The sequence below is a fragment of the Chionomys nivalis genome, chromosome 9, assembly GCF_950005125.1.
Source record: "Chionomys nivalis chromosome 9, mChiNiv1.1, whole genome shotgun sequence".
Classification (NCBI taxonomy): domain Eukaryota; kingdom Metazoa; phylum Chordata; class Mammalia; order Rodentia; family Cricetidae; genus Chionomys; species Chionomys nivalis.
This window is the reverse complement of record NC_080094.1, coordinates 64,751,808-64,769,287: the sequence shown is the minus strand read 5'-3', so window position 1 is coordinate 64,769,287 and position 17,480 is coordinate 64,751,808. Positions and strand designations below refer to the sequence as shown.

At 41.7% G+C, this 17,480-nt stretch overlaps 1 protein-coding gene and 1 non-coding gene across 2 annotated transcripts in view; one reads left to right on the top strand and one right to left on the bottom strand.

Annotated features, from left to right (window-relative positions):
• Lgr4 (leucine rich repeat containing G protein-coupled receptor 4) overlaps window positions 1-17,480 on the top strand; it is a 104,553-nt gene that overhangs the window by 25,540 nt on the left and 61,533 nt on the right. The window lies entirely within an intron of this gene.
• On the bottom strand, window positions 8,969-9,041 carry Trnak-cuu (transfer RNA lysine (anticodon CUU)). Its single transcript has one exon. It is a non-coding gene; the product is annotated as a tRNA-Lys (tRNA).

Sequence of the window (17,480 nt, the reverse complement as noted above, 5' to 3'; positions counted from 1 at the left end):
CGTACACAACAGCCCTTTTTTTAATCTGTGCAAAAAGAAAATTGGATAATGAAAAGTTAATTAGGCCATGGATATTTTTAAAGCTTAGACATTCTGATTCTTATCCACCATAATTAGATGAATCTTTGTTCAGGCTAGGACAGAAAAAGAAATCAATTATAGACTCATACACTATTCTTATCGAGCATTTTTAATTCTAAAAATACTTTATGTAATCTTTTTTAAAGAAATTAGTTTCTAAGAAGAGGCTTTGGTTCCAGCTTGAATCTCCCTTATTTCAGTCATCTAGTTGTTTGCTGTAAGACTGTCTCATATATTTTGCTATTTCTTTCCATTCGTGTGTGTTAAGTCATTGAAATGTTGAGAAGACAGCTCTAGATCTTTCTAAATTATGGCTGCTTGCAGTTTTTATTTCTGGAGAAATGGCTGAACAATACTTTGGGTTCAGCACTCCCCTTGCTAGCCCCTGACCCTGCCCTCCCACTGCTTCTAACCAACCCTTCTTTCACCCTCCAGTCCCAAGCCCGAAATAAAAAGAACTTGCTTTGTTACTTATGATAATATTTAAGCTCTAAAATTTTAACAGTATTTCAGTTGCAAATAAATGGAAATTGTGTATTCTGTTTAATGTGTTTCAGAAAATCCCTGCCATTTTTTTTTTCTTTAAATACTAGAAAACAGGCATGTAATGCCTCATTGAGAAAAGCCTGGAGGGGTGCTTTGTGCAGGTCTTAATTAAGGGCTTTGAAAGACCAAACAAAAGGAAAAAGGAAAATGCTACAGGGTTATTGTTATTCCACCCCATTGGCTCAGCTAGCTGACCATCCATTGGAGCATTTTGTCCATTTTGAAACTGAATGACACTTTTGTTCGTGATTAACAGAGGTGAAAGAAGCCAATTATTGGGCCCTCTTTTTCCATAGAGCAGCTGCTGTTGGATTTAACTGCAGGCAAATATGGCCTTTTACTACTGCAGGGATGTTGTGATGACAGTTTATTTTTATAGAACTATGTGACTGAAAACAAAGCCCGTCTGACTCTTGTTATGAATATGCCCTGGAATTTACCATGGAAGGGTGAGTTTGTCGAACTGTCTTGTAGTTCTCTGTAAAAATAGCATATTTGTCATGTATGATACACATGTGCATATTTTAACATCTTTTTTAATGTAAGGATTTCAATGGTAAAAATCTGTTTTTTTACTCTGTACATTTGTAGCTCCTTCAGCCTTTTCCTGTTTTACTTTTAATGAGCGCTCATAATTTATTAAAGTTAGGAAGCAATTAGTGGGAGATTGAATGGGTCTTGAGTAAGCTTCAAGCCACTCTGATCTACAGACTACTTAGGTGGGACAGATGAGTCCCAGAGACCACCTACCATTAGTGCAGAGTTCCGGCTTAGCCTTCAGTGGTAAATGAGCCTGGGGAGCTCTCCCTTGTGTCTTGGTATTAATGAATATACAGTAAGAGTTGCACCTGGCTCAGGGCATGAGGACTGTCAGGGCAGATTTCATTTTAATATGTTTTCAGGCTGTGAGCATGCAATAGCTTTGAGGGCTGTGGACAGTCATGGTTCCCTTTAGTAAAAACTCTAAGCCTTTTTAGTTTCCAAGGGTGATCTAAAAGCAGCTCCACCATGTACTCAGAGAAGGACATGTGTATTCCTGTCTTGCTTCTGGGACCAGTTCTCCAAAGCCATTTGAGAGGCTGCTGTAGTCTTTCTTGGACCTTTCTGTATTGATTGGCAGCAACAAATCAGCGGAACCTGTACTCACTCTTCAGTTGTCTTCTCAAGATGAGTACATCCTAAGTGATTCTTAAGCTCCCTGTTGCTATCGCTGCATGAATAGAAAGTGTGGTCTATGTGTTTAGTCATCGTTGTGACAAAAAACGGAACAGAAGCAACTTATTTTGGCTCATGGTTTCAGGACATTTCAGTCTGTCATAGTGCGGAAGGCATGCTTGAGAGAGCAGCTCAGCCTGGTTTGTAGGAGCAGGAGGTAGTGACTTTGCTTAATCCTTAATTGGAAAGTGGAAGCAGCTAGTTTGGACTGTGACCATCACAGGCCCATCCCTAACAACCCACCTCATCCAACTAGGTGCTACTTCTGCGGAGATCTCAACCTCTCCAGACAGCACCACCAGCAGGGAACCAGTGTTCAGATACAAGAGCTCTTGGGAACCATTTCAAACCCAAAGAGTAACAGTCCCTAAAGCCTTAAAACAAACTAAGCACATTTTTACAGCAAGGTAAGAAGCTTGGTTGTGCAGTTTCGTGGGCCTGACTGTCATTTGAATAAACATTGAAGTTCATTTAAGACTAGAGAACATGTCTTATTTCTGTAGACTTTTAAAAAATATATAAAGGACTTAGAACTGAGCTGTGTGTCTCTTCTCCTTGGGTTCATTCCCTTGCTTCTCTGTCCCACATCTTGCTTGTGTGCCCTCTGACACTCTTCCTCAGGCTGATGCACTTTCTAACATCCTCAGGCTGGAGGACATTTTTCCTTGCAGGCACCTGGATTGAGGTCGCTCATCTCCCTGCACTGTTAAGAGATTGACCACGCATTGGTGTTCTTGTCCCTTTCCCTTTCTGCCTGCCGGTCGTCAGGATTCTATCTTCTGGTCCCTGCTCCTTCTGTAGCCCGGCCCGTCCGTTCCTCACCCACTGTCATCAGCTAGTTTCTCTGCCCTTGTCTTTAAAGCCGGACTCATGGTCCAGTCATGGTTGCTGTCATGTCTCCTACAGTAGATCCTATCATTCACCTCATCTAGATAAACCTTCCAACACTCTTGTCTCTTAGGAGTTCTGCTTCAAGCCTGCTCCAGACATTTAGCCCCATGGACACATTTGGAATGCATAAAACTTGTAACTGCCAGCGACTTCTGACTTTTTTTTTCTTTCATCTCTTTATTATTCTAAATTCATAGTTTTCAACCTCATTAAACTGTCAATTTATGAATCCTTACACTTCTCTTATTTCTCTGGTCAGATTAAAGCCTGCTGTTGTTCTTTACTTTTCCTCACCAATATTCTTAACCTTCTTACTCTATTGTTCCTTCAAAGCCCACTTTTTATGTAATGACATCCATCCTTTTAGGTGATCTCTGCCACTGTTTTGTGAAATGCCCTACTGCCCTGCTTCTTAAACTGTGTGACCATATGGGGTCACATAACCGAATGTAGAAGTCATGAAAATTTTGTCAGCTGTAAAAGATTTCTAGGTGGGTGACAATCAAACATTAATTCAAAATTAAATGTGCGATGTATTCAAGATATTTGCACACCATCACTATAACCATGGGTTTTCGCCATGTAGCACAAAGAACACTATCTAAAACACCTTGGCTCAGATATGAGGCTTTTGTGTGGTATGAGTTGTAGTGACTTTACTATATGTACAAATATGTCAACCCTTACAGAAACATACTGGGTTAATTCTGTAAACTAAGACCTCAAATTTTCCTACTGCCATTGACCATGGTGTTAATATTAGATTAGTGTGTCTTTGAATTATGCTATATTAGGCAGAATTTTGATCTTAAGAACTGCTTCTTGTGAGCTGGGCATGGTGGTGTACCACCACGCCTTGAATCCCAGCACTCTGGAGGCAGAGGCAGGCAGATCTCTGCAAGTTCAAGGCCAGCTTGGTCTGCAAAGTGAGTTCTAGATCAGCCAGGGATACACAGAGAAACCGTGTCTCAATAACAAACCAAAAACCCGCTGTTTGTATTGATAAATGGAGTTTCACTGAAGAAAAATCATTTAATGAATTTTGTCTTAGCATTGGGGTAGAACTTCCAGGAGTTTCTGTTGTCCCTAAATATACTTCTGCTATTTCAGACTACATGCTTATCTCAGTATTGATAAATATAAAATTAAAATATTGATCAACTGTAAAAAAACAATGTTGAAGGTGCTCTATGTCCTACAGTATCAAATATTTAGCAAAGATTTAATTCTTTAAGTGGAAAACACACTTATCTTGCTAGTATGCAAATTTAGTCTTTAATAACTGGCAGAACTGTACATTAAAAAGATTGGTATTAAATGTATTATGATTTATTATCAACAAATGTTTGATTTGTGTGCCCATGTACCTGAGATCATGTAAGAATTTCTTGGGTAAAAGGGGTTGTGAGCGTAGAAGTTTAACAAGTGCTGACCTAATGTATCCCAAACTAAGTGCCTGCCACAGGCAATCCTGGCTTCAGGAGGTTAACTGGTAGACATAGGCCGCTTGTATGTTCTGGTTTGTGCTTCATGCTGACGCTGTGTGACTTTTGCCCAGATCATGTTACTTTCTTTGGCCCAGTGATTCCCAGCATTCTTCCTCATGATGCATACTGAAACTAGCTTCTTGGTGAATGGAGAGATGGCTCAGTGGTTAAGAGCCATGCTTCTCCTCCGGAGGACTCAGGTTTGATTCCCAGAACCTACCTGACTGCTCACAACTATTTGTAACTTCAGTTCCAGGATTCCAACGCCCTTGTCTGGCCTCCTTGAGCCTCAGTCACAAACATGGTATACAGACACATTGCAGTCAAAACATGAATACTCATAAAACAAGAACCAATCAAACAAACTTCCCTGAGCCTCTTGTTCTTGTTTTAGAGGCAACTGTGTGTAAAAGGGACATTAGCATTGGAGGTATAGCATGGTAGAACACTTCCTATCTGTATTTGAGATCCTGAGTTCAGATTCCACCAGGGTGACTGAAAGGACTCTGTGCCAGGCCTGCCTGTGAAACCCAAGCAATATGGACACAAAGTGTTCTGTGATATCTGGGTAGGACTTCTCCAGTGTGCAGTTCATTGTGCACAGAATTACCAGGAGGGAACACAGATTCCTGGGCCCTCCCCCACAGCTTGTGGGTTAGCAAAGCTGCAGTAGTGCTCAGGAACTCGGATTTCTCATAAATTCCTGTGTAATCTTGGTGCTGTTAGTCATAAGGGTGAAGTTTGTGCTCCCTCACCCCACCAGGTGTGCTAGGTGTGAACTCAGTGTCTCTCACATGCTAAGCAGATGCAGTACTTCTGAGTTCACCCCAGCCATGAAGACCACTGTTTATGGAGTTCTATGTGTGTGGAATATTACCTTGTTGCCTTTCCAGACAGTTCCGGAAAAGTCACCATTTATTGTCAAAACCCAAGGGTCTCTTGGGGAATAATGTTACAGAAACCTTACTGAAATTCAAACTTATTTTGAATATATTGAACTGTACTATTTCCTTCTGCATAGGTATGCAAAACAGTATCTTTCTCAAAATGAACTGCTGGGGCTCTACCTTGAATTTGACAGTCTGTTCTATAGTAGTTCTGTGCCCTATACAACCGGTCCCTGTTTCTGAAACAGTCCGTGTTGATAACCGATCTCCAACACAGGAAGATACTCAGAAGACTACAGACAGGTGCCCGTAGAAAACCCAAGAGACGTGGGGATTATGTCTCTCAGGTTTCATAGGTGGGAGTCATTGTGACTTGCAGGGTTATTAAAGAAGGGTCACCTGCTGGGCAGGCAGGTGTGTTTCTTCTCACGTTCTCTGGGCTTCTCTGTTCCCGCCTATCTTGCTTAAGATGAATTAGAGAGATTGTACCTCAAGGGACATGAAAAGGTAACTATTGACATAAAAATACCATTTCCTGCAGTTTTTCAGGGGTTTGTTTGCTGTGCGCCTGATGACAGGGCACAGGTGCAGGAGGGAAGGTTCAGAGGACAGCAGACAGGAGAAAATTCTGGTATTGGGAGTTTTGTCAGTCAGAAGCATTCTTGAGGGTATGTGGAAAGAAGTGTAATGGTTCCTCAAAAAGTTGAAATGGAGTCTCCAGATTGAAGAACTGAAGGCAGAATCTTTTTTTTTTTTTTTTTTTTGGTTTTTCGAGACAAGGTTTCTCTGTGGTTTTGGAGCCTGTCCTGGAACTAGCTCTTGTAGACCAGGCTGGTCTCGAACTCACAGAGATCCGCCTGCCTCTGCCTCCCAAGTGCTGGGATTAAAGGCATGCGCCACCACCGCCCGGCTGAAGGCAGAATCTTTAAGAAATATTTGTATAGTTGTTGTATTAAAGCGGTGGGCTAAGTTCCTAGCACCCGGCCGCCCGCATTGCTAGCTTATGCCCCGAAATAATTACACGGAAACTGTATTCTTTTGAACACTGCCTGGCCCATTAGTTCCAGCCTCTTATTGGTTAGCTCTTACATATTGATCTAACCCATTTCTAATATTCTGTGTAGTACCACGAGCTGGCTTACCAGGAAAGATCTTAACCTGCGTCTGTCTGGAGTGGGAGAATCATGGCGACTCCTTACTCGGCTTCTTTCTCCCAGCATTCTGTCTGTTTACTCCACCCACCTAAGGGCTGGCCTATAAATGGGCCAAGGCAGTTTCTTTATTAAATGAAAGTAATTCCTCCATCATTTCCCCTTTTTTTGTTTAAACAAAAAGAAAGGCTTTAACTTTAACATAGTAAAATTACATATAACAAAACGGTTATCAAGCAAAAATTACAGTTACAATATTTATATCTATTTTATCTTTTATCATAACTAAGGAAAACTATAACTATCTATCCATTCTTCAACTCCATCAAAGACTCCAGAAGGATATAATATTACCTAAGTAAACAAGAAATCCAAAACTCTAGAAATGACAGAGACATTTCGCTGCCTGGACAGTCACTCAAAGTTCCTCTGTACCGTTGTGGCATCCATCTTCAGCCTACAGGCCCATAGTATCCAGCAGACTCTTCCATGAAGCAGGAAATTCCAAAGACAGTTCAGTCACTTTTTGCTGTGTCCTGCAGAATGTCTCGCAGACTCTTTCATGAGTCAGGAACCCCGAAAGACCATCTCACCTTTAGGCAAGTTCAGTAGTCCTCTCTCTGTAGGTTCTTTGTGTCCAGTTTATGCAACAGTCCAGGCAAGAACAGTTTCTTGCCCAAATGGCTATCAAATTCCATAAGGAGCCTCTTCGATGCCCATCATCCTCTTGAAGTAGATTGGTGCTGCCAGGAGCAGACGTGTCTCATTGTCATGAAAAGCCCTAAGTTATTAAAACATTAAATGCCATATTCTGCAGTCTTTGAAAGATATGAAGAATGCCTATCTAGCTGAAATATATCTATGCACATCTAGAAAATCTAACTAACATGACTAAAAGCTTGACAATTATCGATGATTATCCATTAACAACCTATATACATTACTTTTTTTTTTTTTTTTTGGTTTTTTCGAGACAGGGTTTCTCTGTGGCTTTGGAGCCTGTCCTGGAACTAGCTCTGTAGACCAGGCTGGTCTCGAACTCACAGAGATCCGCCTGCCTCTGCCTCCCGAGTGCTGGGATTAAAGGCGTGCGCCACCATCGCCCGGCTTATACATTACATTTTTAAATGAACTATACAGTCACAATACCTTAATCAAGATTAGAAATATGCATATACATATAACAAAATTGACCTTCAAATCCACACCAAAGCAAATTATTCATATCTATATCATATCCCCCTTTAAATGTAAAAGAACATTTATAAACAATATTTGGGAATATGGGCGCAGTTTTTTTCTCCAAACTGCTTCCTGCTGAATGGGGGCGCTGTATTCAGATCTTTCATGGTATAACCTGTGTGTCAGGGTCATCTCAGTCAGCAGTTGAGTGAAGTAATTTTCTGAAGGTGTTCACAGCAACCTTTCAGGAGGGCGTGGTCTATCATACCATATCGGGATAGACGCAATCCACAGAGTCTCATCCTGTGAAAACAAAAGAAGACCCTCTCCAAAGCATCATATCCTTAGACCCATATTCTGAAATCATAATACCCTTATATCCATTCTGGTTTAGCTTGGCAGCCCATATAATGAAATGTCTCTCTGTACTTAGCTCCTTTACAGTCAAAAATTTTAAAGAAAACACAATAATACAAAGAATCCAGACTCTCTGTGAATTTTCCATTTTTACGTGGCTTATTTTTCTTTATTTCTTTTAATCTATAACTATCTGTACTCTGTCTCTTTAAAGACTTTACCCTTTTTTTTAAGACATTAACTTTATTCTTTATATATATATTTTTCTCTCTCTCAAGCCTACATATATTCATCCAACAGTGTCTGAATCAGTTCTATTGTGAATCTGTAATTTTTTTACTATCCAGGAGCACTTTGTTTTTGTGCTTTTAAATCGCTAACAAAAACAGGTACTGCTTGCTTGCCCCGCCCAGTCCAACATGGCGGAGCCGCTCGTGCCTCTGACCCTTGCACATTGCACCAGTAGCGTGGTGGAGCTGCATGTGCCTCTGAGCCGTTGCACAAAATGACTTCCTTTTAGGCACACAGTGAGTCTAGTTGCCATCAAACAAATCCTAGCACTTTACTCCAAATGCTGCATTCAAAAGCTCTGTCTCCTGCAGGAGCCAGACAGAGATCGCGATGGCGGCACAGCCCAGAAAGCCAGCATTTTAAAACAGCCAGTTTTTTCCTGTTGCTGAGTCAGGACAATTTCTTTGCGGCATGCAACCCACAAACAGCAAAAAGCTGTCTTAAATTCTCTCTCTCTCCTTTTTAAGCCCTCTCAGGTTTTACGTGGAGTTCACTAGCACGTTGGGTGCCACTATGGAGGAATTACTTTCATTTAATAAAGAAACTGCCTTGGCCCATTTATAGGCCAGCCCTTAGGTGGGTGGAGTAAACAGACAGAATGCTGGGAGAAAGAAGCCGAGTAAGGAGTCGCCATGATTCTCCCACTCCAGACAGACGCAGGTTAAGATCTTTCCTGGTAAGCCAGCTCGTGGTACTACACAGAATATTAGAAATGGGTTAGATCAATATGTAAGAGCTAACCAATAAGAGGCTGGAACTAATGGGCCAGGCAGTGTTCAAAAGAATACAGTTTCCGTGTAATTATTTCGGGGCATAAGCTAGCAATGCGGGCGGCCGGGTGCTAGGAACTTAGCCCACCGCTCTTAATACAACAGAGTGGCGCCCAACGTGGGGCTCGAACCCACGACCCTGAGATTAAGAGTCTCATGCTCTACCGACTGAGCTAGCTGGGCAGGCGGCTGGGTGCCGGGGACGCAACCCCACAGTCCCGCCGATCATATTACAACATATAGTCTCATCATGGCCACATTATCCTTAATAGTAAATAGATAGATAAACCCCAAATGCCATGACAGATGAATGGTAAACATCCATAATGGTAAAATGTGGTGTGTATGTAATGAGATAAATCACTCAGTCTCAGGAGGGAAATCCTTTCTTTCACTTTAACATGGACAAACCTCAAAGTTACTGCTTCAGGAAAGTAGACTAGTTACAAAAGAATAACATTGGTTTCACTTGTATATAGTTCTTACAGTAGTAAAATTCATACACAGAGGAAGTAGAATGGTGGCTGCCGTTGGCTGGCCAGATTGGGGAATAGGGAGGTATTTGTTAAACAGGTGTAGACATTCACTTTGGCAAGATAGAAAGCTCTGTGGATGTAGAGTGGAGATGGTTGTGTGCTAGTCTGATTATCCTTGATGCCTATGAACTGTATAAGTAAGTAATAGGTCTTCTATGTGGCCCCACGGTGGAAATGCTAAGATTCTTGTATTTCAGAGTTTCTCAGTTTTGGCATTGACATTTGGGGACTGGATAATTCATTGTTGTATGGTTCTATGATAGTCTGGGTTCTCCTGAGAAAGAGAAATATTAGATTAAGTATATGGCATGTCTGTCTATCTATCTGCCCCCCCCCCCGTGTGTATGTGTGTGTGTTATTGAGACTCATTAAGAGAAATTGACCCACATCAGTGGGGAAGACTTGATAGAGATAATATCTATAGCTTTTTAAACATATGAACACACATACAGAGAGAGAGAGAGAAGAAAGAAAGGAAGGGGAGAGGGTGGGAGGGAGGAAAGGAAGAAGGGAGGGAGAGAGGAGGGGCAGGCAGACATGCTTACACACACACCTTTCCAGTCCTTTAAAAGAAAAGAGATGATGGACCAACTTCCCAGGCACGACTGCTTTCTTTTCTGGCCTAGCATAGCCAGAAGAGAGCTGGTGCTGCTCTTATTAAATACCTGACTAGGGGCGATTAGTAAAAATAGACCCCCCCCCCCAATTTACTATTTACAAAGAGAATATTATGGAGATCCAATGCTTTTAATGATTGTTTCTAGGCAGCATTTACAATTTTTTTTAACTGTAGGAAATAGCATATCATTGATCGATCTGCTATGCATGGATAAGTATGATTTCTTTTCAAAATAGTAATTTATTTAAAAAAATCTTAAGCAGTGGGCTTCTTGGCTATTTTTAAGGAAGAAATTGCTAAGATACAATCTAAGTTTTAAAATAAGAACAAATTTGCATGTATTTGGAGTAACATACATGTTTACATTGGTTGTCCAGTGTAGCCACATAAGTGGTGGTTTGTGTTCTGGGTCAAGCTGTTTAGCATGCCAGCCTTCAAATTTTACATCCATCCCATTTTTATGGGTTATGATGCTATCTAAATGTTGGGTGGAAAACAACAGAATGGCTGAAATAAAATGGGGAGGAAGGAGTTGTTTGGAGTTAAAATTGGTTATTAACAAATAGGCAAATGCATGCAGCTTTATTTTTATTGTTTTTTTTTTTTTTTCTCGAAACAGGGTCTCAGGATGTAGCTCTGACTGTCATAGAGCTTATCATGTAGACCAGGTTGGCCTTGAGGTCACAGAGATCCCGATGCAGCTTTCTTTATCCACAGTCCTCCTTCATTCTCTCCTCACCCATGCAGGCCAGAGACTGACTAGGCTCAGCTAAGTAACCTGCACCTCCACCCCTCATCTTTTATTTCTAAGATTATATCTTTTTAGGGTTTAAGTACCATCTCTCTTCTGAAAATAGTCTCTTGGTTGTTTTGTAAATATTATCCTATGTCAAAGTAAAATGTAGCCCAGTGCTGCAAACATATAATGTCTAGGCCTAGAGGGACTGATAGGCCTGTGATGGGTATGCAGAAATATCATGAACAAATAGTATGAACACCCGTGACAAGAACGAGTGGCTCAGTAACTGTTTTCATTACCATTTGATAAAAGGTCACTGTAAAAATAGCAGGGCTCTAAGAAGATCTCTGTACTGCCATCATGATTTTATTTTTATCAGCTCCTTCTCATTTTTTTCTTCTATGTAGATAATGAGAAACTATAGTAGAAGAACTATGAGCCGGGCGGTGGTGGCGCACGCCTTTAATCCCAGCACTTGGGAGGCAGAGGCAGGCGGATCTCTGTGAGTTCGAGACCAGCCTGGTCTACAAGAGCTAGTTCCAGGACAGGCTCCAAAACCACAGAGAAACCCTGTCTCGAAAAACAAAAAACAAAACAACAACAACAACAAAAAAAAAAAAACCAAAAAAAAAGAACTATGGAATATATATATATATTGTAGTTATATAAATAGCTTTTATTTCTACCACACCAAATGAGACTCCCATTGTTAATAGGGCAAACCTTCTGGAAACGTGATGGTTTTGGAACAGTTAAGTTGATTGCTTGTGCCTGGCTTTTGTTTGTTTTTGTTATTCTTTTGGCATCATGGTGCCATGAGGAAGCAACATTCAGCAAATGACTGGTGTGATGTTCAAATCTTGCTTGGTATCTCTGGACAGTTCTATGAAGAGGGAGGGGCAGTGGGGCCTCGTAACGTTGCGGTGAGGTTAATGTCTGTGCATTGCTTGCCACAGTGCCTGCGCTTGTACTAGCTCCTTTTATTATTGCTACTAGTATTATTGGTTAGCAGTGGCATGTGGCCTCATAAGTGTTATCTAAAGAGGCCATGCTATTAGAATGTCATCCTTTAGTGGGCTAGAGAAGGTTGTATCTAGTTGTCACATCATGGTCTCTGGGTTTTAATGTTCTAAGTATGTAGAGGGTCATTTGGTATAATGGTGTAAGTTCCTAGCTGACGATGTGATGATTTATGTGATGAAAATGAGGATAACGTTAGGATTTTTAAAGAAAGTCTACTTTTAATCATCTATTTCTGAAAAGTGAGTGTGTGTGTGTGTGTGTGTGTGTGTGTGTGTCTGCGTGCATGTGTGTGGGAGACTGAATCTAGGGCCTCAACCATGCTTGGGCAAGGACTGTACCCTTGAACTGCACCCCTGACCCCCATCTTTAATTCCAGAACGTTTTGAGGGTCATTATGCACCATCTCCCCTCTAAAAAGGGTCTCATGGGGTTGTTTCTCACATGTTACAAAGATGGCCATCTGATTTGTCTGTCATACTTATTTTTATTTTATGTGGGTTGGTGTTTGTCTGCATATATGTCTGTGTAAAGGTGTCAGATCTTAGAGTTGCAGACAGCTGTGAGTTGCCTTATGGGTGCTGGGAATTGAAACCGAGTCCTCTGGAAGAGCAGTCAGTGCTCTTAAGCACCGATCCATCTCTCCAGCCCCCACAGTCTGATTTCGGTCTTGCTGAATGTATGGGATTTTGTGGATAGGAGTGAGCATTGCATTGATGTAACGAATGGCAGCTTTAGGAAAGAGATGGATAATAGGAACCCCTTCTCCACAGTCCTTGGAAGATGATGCTGTTGAAGCCACTAGCAAGGCTTCGGCTTTCCTTACTAAACAATATATATAAACTGGAGAGGCATTAATGATGTTCTTTTCTGTTATATTTGTGATATAATTGGCCTTACAGCTCAGTATAATAGGAATAACATAGATTTCTATTCCATCTGTTGTTATTTTCCTTTGAGAAAGTAAGACCAAATTTATTAGCTTAAAAAAAAAAAGACTCCGTGTAATTCAGTTTGTAGAATGCTTGTCCATTATTCATGAGGCCTTGGTTCGGATCTTGGCATTGCATATTACATGCATGTTACAGGCATGGTGGCTCAAGCCTGTAAATTCTAGCACTTAGAAGGTGGAGACTGGAAAATCAAGAATTCAAGGCCAATCCTTAGCTATCTAGTGAGACTTTGTCTCAATGAAAGGACAACTAAAGAAATAAAGGAAGATCCAGATAAGAACAGCGAGCACATGCCAGCCACTCTGGAGCTCTTACTTCTTTGCTGTGTGTCATCTCTGCTCATGGTGCCTAATTAACAGATCCACAGTCAGGAAGATACTATTCTCTTTCCTACAGCTGAGTTCTGAAGCCTCTTCTTCAATCTCAGTTTTTTCCAGCGCAGATCCTCTGTATCAGTGCCCTTATTCCAGTGATGCCTCTCACTGTTGAGTCTTCTGTCATACAAGCAGAATTTGGAATTTGTATATCAGGGTCATGCATTCACCCCATAGATGCAGAGTAGAAGCAGCAGTGTTTGAAGGGCACAGAGGGCTCTTGTTTAGAAGCTGCTTTCCTATTTCCCAGCCTTGTGGTAGAACAGATGTTTCCCAATTTGCCCATGGAGAACCTGAGAGCCTTTCTAAGAACAACAGCCATCATTTAATTTTAGAGTTGGAAAGGCTTTGCATACCATGCTGGCCTCACGTCCCAGAAGACAAGCTAGCCGCTCAGAAGAGTTAAGGGACTTGCCTCAGGCCACATGACCCACGTTGGCTATGGCCCTTGGAAGCCACATTCCAGGTTGAAGTCCCATTTTAAGTCAGAAGCTGAACCACACTAAGGTCCTGTCTCTGTTGTGTACCACATCGTCGGGCACACTGGGAGGAAAGGAAATGGGTCCCTTTAATACAAAGGGTTTGCACGACCAGAAAGTGAATAATTTTTCTGTTTAGTATTGTGAATAACTTCTAGGTGGCTGCAGCGATGCAGTAGCTGCAGTTTATAAACGGGTGGGGAAAAGATGTGCACCAAGTTGAGCAGGTGGGGGAGAAGCGAGGAAAAATGTTCAGTGTGAGATGTCTGGGTTAATAGCAAAAGTAATGTGATGGGTCAGATCTTTTTGAAAAATATCTATCTGACTCGGTATTATTTAATATGCTTGTAAAATACGGTAAGGATTACTTTTTAGAGGAATGAAATGGAGGAAAGAAAATACATACAGTAAAAATCCCAGCATTTTTCTTTTGAACACATAAAATGCCTTGGCCAGACTAGGGTGACAGGGGCACTCAGTGTTTCTGTTTGGTTCACTGTTGGCTGCCAACAGCTTGCAGAGCAGCCTGGTGTTTTGTGTGACTCTGGTCTAGTGGCTCAGAACATGGGGAAGAAACCAGCTGTTGTGGGAGGACCTAACCAGAGCATATCAGTTGAAGGGGGCATGGGAGGCAAACCAAGGCCCCATCAGGGTTAGCTGCTAAAGAAGCTCATGTTCTTCTAGTGGTGTGAGGAGGAATTTCCTGTGACTCCAGCAACTGGAGGGAACTACTTAAAGATCTTAGGCTGACGAATACCATGAGGGGTGGCATTCAAGGGCACTACTAGTAAATTTGCCTGTTTATAAACTCTGTGTACCTCTGAAAAGGCTGTGGTTTGTGTTAACTGTTGTGTCATGTTTTTTTTTTTTTTTTCATTTTCTTGTTTATGTCATTCAAGAGCAGAAATAGACTGTTTTCTCTATTGTTACTGTGTTAGATGTTAGGCATTCTCAGCTTGGATACTTTGTTTCGAGGTCAGCCAGCTTCCTGCTCTCCTGTCTACTACACTGTCCCTCAGAAAATGTCTTATTATTATTATTTTTTAAAATATTGTTTTGTTTTTGAGCATTTTCAAAGCAAGATGAGCATGAGGGCTGAGGAAAGAGGGGTTTACATGAAAAATATTAGCAGAATGTTTAGGAAACCTTGGGGAACTAAAAATTACAGTGTACCTTCTGTAGAGTTGGTGCTCCTACCTGCTGTTTGCCTTTTGAATTCTTTGTCTGGGACTGAGTAGCAATGCTCAACTGTAGCCAGATTGTTCATCCTGGGCCACCTGGGCCTCGAATTTGCCTAAGACCTAAGTTACCATCAGAGTGCACAGAAGTCCTTACTGTATGACAGCAATGTCCAAGTAATTGTCACAAGTTGTTTTACTTATTGTCAGAGCAATAAAATAAACAGCATGCTTCATTATTTTGGAGATGCAGTGCAGGCCCAGAGGTCAGTCTGTTTCTTAATGACCGATGTAGCCACCCGTAGGGAATGTGTCTCAGAGATAGAGTGTTTGACCAGCATTCATGAGGTCCTGGTTTCAACCTCTGGTAATGATACCACACACAGAGCTAATCTGAAATGGAGTTTGAGTGTGAACATAGCAACCTTGAAGCAAAGCCAGGGTTTTCCTTCATTAAGTTAGTTCTGCCTGAGATGGAAAGATTCTCAGTGTCTATATAGTTTTCTGAGGATTATTCATCTTATATGTGCAATTATTTTATCCTAAAGATGAGAAATGTGGAAGAGAAACAGCGAGCCAAGAAATCACCGAAACAAAACAGAAACCAACCACCCACAGGAAGAGCCATCCATGCCATGGGAGAAAATCTCTTTGCAGAATGATGCACCCATAAAAGTTCAGCGGCTTGACAGGAATAAGCCCACCCCACACCTCCAGCTCACTGCTGTCTGCTAGGAGTGAGATGCCTGCAGTGATGCAGACAGACTAGAGCTTTACCGCTATAAATGCCCAGACTATTACATGGAAGGTGATAACCCAAAGGGCTCTGACATTTGAGTATGCCTCAGAACCACTTGAACTTGTAAATGCCCCTAATTTGCATTTCTATCAAATCCCACTTGGATTAAAGCAATTTTGAGAAGTTCTTTCTGAATTGTTAGTGCTGGTTAACAGAATGTGCTACAGGAGAGTTCTCTCTCTCTCTCTCTCTCTCTCTCTCTCTCTCTCTCTCACACACACACACACACACACATACACGCACACACACACACAGATCAACAGCAGCTGTCTTCTATTATTCTTTACCTTTTTTGTTTGTTTGTTTTTGTTTTTGAGGCAGGGTCTTTCACTGAGCCATGAGCTCATGCATTTGGCTAGACTGGCTGACCAGCAAGCCCCAAGGATCTTCCTGTTTCCTCCACCCAGTAGTGGGATGACACCTCCATGCTTGGTTTGTACCTAGGTGCTAGGAATACAAACTCAGTTCCTCCTATTTGTTCACTTTACTGACTGAGCTATCTTTCCATCCCTAGAAATTTTCTTCTACCCAAGTAAAATCAAGGGAGGGTAATTTAAATGATATGCAGAGAAGAAATGGGCTGGATAATAAGATAGACAGAAATGGAGGTCACTTTAAAGGGACGAAGGAAGAAGGCGAAGGATGAGGCTGCTGTGGAAGGAGTGAGGGATGAGCAATCCAGGCAGGTAATGAGATCTAAGGCTGGGGGAGAAAAGAGTCTGAGCATTAGCCACAGAGGAAGCCGACCTGAGTTAGGTAGGGATGCAGGCATGGTGTGGGATGGTGTTGGGAAGATACAGGAGCAAGCTCGAAGGGCTTGATGGAAAGCAAATAGAGCTCCAAGGTTAGAATGCTATGGCTTGCTTTGTTTTGATTTCTTGTTGTTTGTTGGTTGGTTTTGGTAAGACTGTTTTGGCAGCTACGTGTAGGTCGAATGGGAGAGGGGTAGGAAGTGTGGGAATATGAAGACCGGACAGGAGAGTGTAGTAGGAGTCCAGAGGGACTGGGAAAGGAGGAGGGTGTGTGTTCAGACGGTAGAGGTAAGGCGGAGAAACATAAAGAGGTGAGCCAAAAGAATGCATCTGCCTTGTATCCAGTGTTTTATCACGGCAGTGAATGCTCATAATAAAAGCCCACGAAAGGTTAAATTATACTTTATATGTGTTGTTTTAAAGGAGATGAGTGCAGAGAACAGTTTGGAAAAACATTCATCATCAAAACTTAACTTGTGTCATTGCCTTCTCCTCTGTTGCCTGCAGGCAAACCTTAAGCTATCTGGAAAGCTTGGCTGGCCAGGACAACTTGTTCTCTGAGCTCTCCGGTTTAGCTATATTGGGGAGTATAATCTGTGTGTGTGTCATTGCTTAATTGTTGGCATGTAGTGACTCAACTGGTAATTTAAATTAGTAGACTGAGCGTATAGGCATACTATTGTTCTTCTTAGATCTCGATGGCGCTTTGATTGGCAGTTAAGTGATGGTGTATTCGAATTAATTACTGCAGCTGAGAAAGAGCTGGGAAAACACACTAGGAAAAAAAATAGATAGTTGTGATGTAGGAGGGAGAGGAAAAGATTCGGTGTGAGAGTGAGCCTAGAATAAATTATCCAGAGCTGAAAGGCGGGAGAAGATGCCAAGTAGGGCTCTGTCTGTTTGCATGGAGGTGTGGTCAGCTCTTAGTCCCAGTGGTTCGCCGATGTTGGAGCTAGCTCCCCTGATCAGTGTGTCCTTTGTAAGAAAGCAGTCATCTAGTGGGTCCCCCGTTCCTGTTTCTTGGGATTCTGGCCCAGTCAATTCCACCTCAGGCGGTCTCTTTCTTACATGTTTACACACATCCTCTTTAAACTGTGTGTTTCTTTTTCCTTTGCTCTTTTAAATCTTGCCCAGTTTACCTCAGGAAATTCTTTTTTTTTTCTTTGTTCTATT